General features: G+C 36.4%; 1 long non-coding RNA gene across 1 annotated transcript in view; it reads right to left on the reverse strand.

The window, feature by feature from the left end:
* The window catches only part of LOC144371629 (uncharacterized), a 279,895-nt gene extending 275,793 nt beyond the window's left edge, over nucleotides 1-4,102 (reverse strand). Inside the window, exon 1 of the long non-coding RNA XR_013431582.1 lies at nucleotides 4,043-4,102. This is a non-coding gene — a long non-coding RNA (uncharacterized LOC144371629). The remainder of the gene's footprint in view (nucleotides 1-4,042) is intronic.
* Between the last annotated feature and the right edge of the window lie 3,283 nt (nucleotides 4,103-7,385).

A 7,385-nucleotide genomic window follows, 5' to 3' on the forward strand; every position in this document is an offset into this window, starting at 1 on the left:
CCAACGTATCTTCTGATGCTTTCATTTCTGATTTCTTTGCTCTGTGACTCTAAAAGTTTATGTAGTCCCTTCCATGGCACAACATGTAATTTGGGATAGCTTGAATCTGTTCCTAGGCCATAGTCACTCATATTTGGCTCAGAATAAATTATTTTCTGATTTACCTTAAAGCAGAGTTATTATTTTACATGGACACTTGGAAACCCTCTGAAATTCAGGATAGGAAAGGAAACAGGACTGGTGGAGAGTGACCCAGGAAGTGGCACCATTAAGAACCAAGAGCTGGAAGCACTGGAATCAGGAAGATGGAAAAAGAAGCAGAGAATCTAAAGGAGTTACAGAAAAAGGTAGAGAAGCACATGAATACAAGTTCACTTCCAGTCAATGTTCTCCAAATGATCATATCCATTGAGGAAAAGATGGAGACTAATACAGGATCCATGTGTGTTAGCAATGTGAAGTATAATGTAATTAGAAAGGTTGGAAGCACACATTCACTGATTCAGTCAATTGTGTTACCATCATCTGACAAACAGTGGCTAACCCAAAGGGTTTGCAAATATAGAGTTTTCAGACATTCTTCTAACTGCTTTATATGAATGAACCTATTTGATCCTCACAACAATACTATGAGAAAATTATTATTATACTCTTATTTTACAGATAAGGAAATAGAAGCTCTGAGAACATAACAACATGTTCAAGGTCATACAGATAGTAAATGTCAAGAAGCAATATTTGAACCCTTGAAACCTAGCTATAGAGTTTATATTACTCTATCAAGTGGTACTTGGATAGCATCTGTGACAATGAGTCATTGAGCACTTGTCCAGCTATAGATGAATCCTTATTAGAATAAGACAAATCAGGTTGATTCCATGAGCCTATTACTGTGCTTGGACCACCAACTAAAACAGTCCCTGCTCTTGATTCTGCACTAATTTTAACAGCCTTCCCTGAAGTTCCATCTACAAAGACTGAGTTAGAAAGACATTATAGTATTCCCCTCATTGAAAAGGTATCTATTAGAAGTGAGAGGTAATAAAGAGAACCAAGGGGGAAAAACAATTTTAAAAAAGGAAAAACAGAAAATTGGGGTAAAAGAAATCTCAGCTGAACTTAACACAGCATATTAGAATTAGATGAAAAGCTTTCAAATGTCTAAAATGCTGAATATGTCCTAATTGTTTTGATTTTTAACAAAATACAAATTTTTGCAACTAACATTGAAAATGATGAGCTTGGTTCAGTTTATATTGTAAATTTCTTTAGGGAATCCCTAGCACATAGTAGATGATGTGAAAAGGGAAATTATTCATTGAGACTTTCTATGTATTTTGACAATGGAAAGAGCCCACAGAGATGATATACAAATACCATTTAGAAGTCAGATGCTATAAGCTCAAGAGCCAGGTTTCAGAGGTTTCAATCCTAGGTCTTATCACATGCTACTTGTATGATCTTGAGCAAGTTTCGGTATTTTCTCTGTTTCTCTTTACTCATATTTAAAACAAGAGTAATAATAGTACCTTTCTCATAGATCTGTTCTCAGGATTAAATGTGTTCATTCATATAAAATGGAAGAATAAGTGAGCACAGAGTAAGCACCATTTCTATTAAATTAATTACTTTGTGTGAGGCTCTTAGAAGGACAGCTACCACACAAAGTTATGTAGTAAATGTTAGGTGTTAGTGTAATCTGTTCTCTGTGCCCTGAATATTAGAACTACAACCTAGGTATTTCTTGATGAGGCCCTTTGATTTCAATCTGATCACATAATCAAATTGATCTCACAATACTATGACATTTGTGCTCATATTCTTGTCCTGGTTTGTTATCTATGACAGGGGTTCATTTAGCAATTTTGAAAATGAGTTTTTGGGCACTTTCATAGCACAATTGCGTTTGGGAAAGCAGGTGACTAAGGAGTGGTAATTTTGGAGACAAAGGGGCTATTGCTGATAAATGGTATTTGATTGTTGTATCTGAATACATTTAGTCTCAGATTTCAGTTTACTTAGAAAATAAAATAGCCATAATTGGTATCCCCTGCAACTCTATGAGAGCGTAATCAGTTTTGATCTGTTGGAAAATACTGTTTGCTTTTCCCTATGGGTTTGTTCATAATAATTCATAATTCTAGTATACACAAGCTTGAATCATCTCTCCAAATCAAGGAAAAGATTTTCAGCTGACAAATATCAAGGCACTGTTTGTAATTCATTGGGTAAAGTGTAAGAAAATCTTCTAATAACCCTCTACTTTCCAAATTATGAGAGAATGATGCACTTTCCATTCATAGATTCATATTCCAACTGATACAGAAGTTAAAGAAAGTTTTTATGTTCACAGTTTGATTCATGTCATTTCCAAATAGTTAGCTGCCATGGATTAAAATGGAACTAAGGTGAGGCTAGGTTTGTAGCTCAGTGGAAGAGGACTTCCCTAGACCATGTGAGGCACTGGGTTGAATCCTCAGCACCACATAAAAGTAAAGAAATAAAATAAAGGCATTGTGTCCATCTACAACTAAAATATTACAAAGATGGAAATAAGGGGACAAGGGCATTTTCCCAGGGGCTCATGAAATATGTCATACTTTTCTGTGGGGAAGGCATACAGAGGAAGCCAGAAGGGAAGGATTGGAAAACTTTACCTTTATCTTGTCCTCTGTGCTACTCCTTTGTAACATCAATGCCACCCATTTCCAGAAGCAGCTGAGAGAAAACTGGGTTACAGAGAATTGGTTCCAATTTCATGGTAGAGCTAGTCCAACCCTAACCCAAATTCTCATTATCTGTAAATAATTTGTGTCTCTAAGGATAAGGTATCACTTCTTGAGGGATACTATTCACTGAAAATTGCTGGTGTAGAAAACAGAATTCTGATCTAGGAGAATGCTGACCCTGTCACATATTTCTGTATCTGAATTGTTCTATGACCTAGGGAAACTCACATCAGTTTTCAGAGACTTAGATTCTTCTGAGCACTAGAGATAATAGTTCATATTCTACTTATCTCTAGAAGTTGCTCTCAAAACTGACTGAGGTATTACATGTAAATGTTCTTTGTGAACCATATTGTCCTATACAAAATAAGGGCAGTGTTATTTGTTGCTAGAGATTGATGATGCAGAAACAGGGAGAAGGCACCCCTCCTCTTTTTAATCCAGAGAAATAATATGAATGTAATTATAATCATTAAGTGGATTGCCTCTCCTAGCTTTGAACTCTACAGGGATATTCTGCTACTTTGGAAAATAGCACTGATCTCAATTTTATCTTTTGGTCGCAGGCAGTTTTCCCTGGAGTGCTCCATTCTTAAGGGCCCATAGGTAACATGTTGTCTAGGTGATGATCATTTTTTTTTTCTTTTGGCAACTAATGATTCCATCCTCACTACCTGTTGGAGCCAAAATGAATATGATCCAAGATTCCCTTTATATTACCATCTTTAAGCATGTATCATGCAGCAAAGAATGCTGCCAAGGACCTTTCTAGTGTAGAGTGACATTATGTCTCTTTGCTGAAGGAACATTGACATGTGAATGGGGAGTGAGAGGGATTTTGTAAAATGTCCCCAACTGTTGACCTCTGCTTCATATGTTTTCAGATCTTTTAAATGGTAAAGTTTAAACTTTGAATTCCAATGTTGTCCCTGGCACCTGAATTGGGATTAAATATCTTTAGGCATTTTGAAAAATAAATAGCAGTATATGGATGATACCAGTAATTAACTATTGCCTAATGCCTGAGAGGCAATAAGACATTTTGTTTGGTGTCAAACAGACTAGGTTCCAAGCTCTAGCTCTACCTCAATATTGTCATGGTTAAAATGGAAACAATGGCGTTGGATGCAGTGGTGCAGGCCTGTAATCAAAGTGGTTGAGGAGGCTATGGCAGAGGATTGCAAGTTGGAGGCCAGCCTCAGCAACTTAGTAATAAAACCAGCAACTTAGTGGGACCCTATTTCAAAATGAAAAATAAAAAAGGACTTGGATATATTGGGCTGGGGATGTGGCTCAAGCAGTAGCGCGCTTACCTGGCATGCGTGCGGCCTGGGTTCGATCCTCACCACCACATACCAACAAAGATGAAAGCTAAAAAAATAAAATAAATATTAAAATTCTCTCTCTCTCTCTCTCTCTCTCTTTTTAAAAAAAAGGACTGGGATATAGCTCTTGAGTTCAATCCTCACTACAAAAAAAAGTTAAAATTAAATAAAGTTAGAATAATAACAAACAGTAATGTTTCCCTTGAAGAACTGTTGTAAGGATTATAAATAATATACATGCTGTCATATAATGGGCAAATAATAACAATAATCCTTATTACACATTTACTTTACATTCAACATTGATTTGTTTTTCAAGCAAATCATCATGAAAGAAATTATTTTATCTCAATTTTTCAAAAAAGTAAAATAAGGTCCAAAGTGATTAAGGTGATTAATAGGAGGGGTTCCTGGCATGGTGGTGCACCACTGTTATCCCAGCTAGCCAGGAGGATGAGGCACTAGTATCACCAGTACCAGGCAAGTATCAGCAAATTAGCAAAACCCTGTATCAGAAAATCAATAAGTAAAAAGGGATAGGAATGTAGGTCAGTAGTAGAGTACTCCTGGTTTCAGAACCCAAAACCACAAACTAAAGAATGGAAATTTATTTTATTTTTCATCAAACGTAACTTTATAACTTTATTGCAAAATGCTTTCTATGTAAAACATTCAGTAATGCCTCTGCTTTCCCAATATCTTTTCTACGTATTATAGATAAACAAGGCAATTTACAATGACTTCAGAGAGACAACTGATGTACACTGATAAGAGATCAGTTGCAGTTTTAAAAGACATCTAGGTTCATACTACCAGCACTACCTCCTATGAGCTGACTGACCTTGGACAAGTTACTTAATATTTCTGAGACTCAGATGTGCTCTTTACAAAAAAGAAATAATTTAGCAAGCATGGTGGTGCTTACCTGTTATTCCAGCTACTCAAGTGACTGGGGCAGGAGAATCAAAAATTCAAGGCCAATCTCAGCAAATTAGTGAGATCCTGTCTCAAAAAAATAGATAAAAAGTTCTGGGGATATTACTCAATGGTAGAGTGTCCTGTGTTTAATTCCCAGTACCCCAAAAAAGGTGGGATATAAGTCCTACTCCCTAGATTTATATGTAAAAGTAAATAATTATCAGTGGCCCGCAATGGTAGCATGTCACAGTGGAGTCATAGTGAATTATCACTAGCAACCAGATAGCAGAGATGTGGGCAAAATTCTCTTTTTCTTATATCACTTTTGTAATATGATTACATCTAAAATTTTATACCTACATTTTGGTTAAATTGAACATTTAGAGCTCTTAATCCCAGTGCCTAGCTGAGTGCCTAGCACATAGCAGGAGCTCCCCATATTTGTTTTACAAATAAATTAAAAAATTGAATGACTTTTCATAAAAGACAGGGATACTACCTGGGAAGGAGAAAGATCTTTAGCCATAAAATTAAGACACATATCTGTGATAACTGCTTTAAAAGAGATAAAAATAAAGTGCTGTTTAAATTAACTGTGTCTAACAAATACAGGAAAGCTTCTCAGAGAAGTCAACAATTGAGCTGTGTTTTGGAAGGTCAGTTTAGATTTGGTCATGGAGGAATAACATTTCAATAGAAGAGAACAGCATGGTCCAAAGGTAGTCAGGTCTTGAACAATAAAGGTATATTCAGATGGAGCCTAAGAAGTCTGAAAAGATTGAAGGAGTAGATGGTTGGCAGGAGAAAGAGGTGGGACAATTGGTTGTAAAGAGAGATAAAGACCTTACTGTGATCGACTTTAAAAGCTAGGCTATAGAACTTGGACTTGAATCCGTAGGCCAGAGGACTGCAGATTGGCAGCCCACAAACTGATTCTTGTCCATAGACATGTTTTGTTTGGCTTGCAGAGGGTTGGCCTGCATGATGTTTTCAAACCATCTGAATCAGAAGCCAACATTTTAAAAAATCAGGAGATTTCACATTAAAATCTGGAATGCTGTTGTTCTTGAAAATAATGGAACATCTGGAACACTGAGGCCACATTCCTGCCTGGCAACAAACAGTTAGGGCTGAGTGGTGGCTGCTCCCTTTTGATGGGGCATCTGCTCTCTAGTTGGCCACTGCCTCCAACACGCCCTTTTGTGTCTCTAATACCAGGCATTCCTCATTCAGTTTTTGTTACTTCATATGCATTTGAGTTTGAAACCCCTGGTGCAGGTGATTAAAGATTATACAAGCAAGGTTCAATATTACTAGAGTTGTCATTTAGGAAAGAACTCTGATTCTAATTCTGTTGATGATAGTCTGGAAGACGGCAACCAGGGAAGAAGTTAAGAATGAAGTTCTGGGAAAGGATGAGAGTGAACTTAAACATTGAGGGGCAAAAAAAATGAGAAGAGAAAATACTCTTTAAGTAGAGGAAATGCTGCTGTCCACAAATCAGAAGAAGGTAGAACTGTGAGGGTTTATTCATAAGTCCTGATCTTCACTTCCAGCCCAGCTCAGAAGTAGTTATTTAAATAGTTTTTCACTCTTGTTCCTGGACTAAGAATGAGCTCTTCACAGGCAGTGTCCACAGTGTCATATTCATCTGTGAATCCCAAGCGCCTAGCACAGAGCCTGGTAAAATACTAAATCTTTAAATAAATATTCATTCACAGAATGAATTGAATGGATTCTCTAATTTGCTTGTAATTTGAAAAAATATTTATTACATTCCTATGCATGCTGAAACCACAAAGTTTTTTTATAAACCCCCAAAGCAAAACTCCCAGTTTAGAAATAGAATTTTAATTTAGTGGAAATAAAAAACATTAATTTATTCAACATATAAATTTATTAAGCAGTCCCAAGGATTCAATAATAAGCAGAAACCAACATGGTCCCTGATCTCTGGAAATTTGGAGTCCAATGAGGAGAAAAGATCATGAGAAGCCCTTTGAAAGAGAATACTGTATGGAGGAAAAGAAGTTGAATTAGTTTAGAAGGTCCAGGAAGTCTTCCTGAAACTTCAATATGTTTGGCATAAATTAGATTATGAGGGAGAAGGATGAACCAGCATTTCAGATTGAAGGAATAGTATATGAAAAGGCAGGAAAGACTATGGGGCATTTAAGGAACAAATAAAGGCCCGTATAAGCTAAGCTTAGAAAGCAAGAAGAAAAGTGATATGAGATGAGGTCAGAAGGCTTAGAGAGGCCAGATTATGTAGTGTGTGGTTAAAATTTTGAACTTTTATACTATAAGCAAGGGAAGGCCCATGACAGAATTTAAGAAGGGAAATGGCAGAACTAGATTAGATCTTCTAAAAGACCCCTATGTACAAACATCTATTGATAATTGATAACTGAAA

This window comes from Ictidomys tridecemlineatus, chromosome X (genome assembly GCF_052094955.1).
Source record: "Ictidomys tridecemlineatus isolate mIctTri1 chromosome X, mIctTri1.hap1, whole genome shotgun sequence".
Taxonomy (NCBI): domain Eukaryota; kingdom Metazoa; phylum Chordata; class Mammalia; order Rodentia; family Sciuridae; genus Ictidomys; species Ictidomys tridecemlineatus.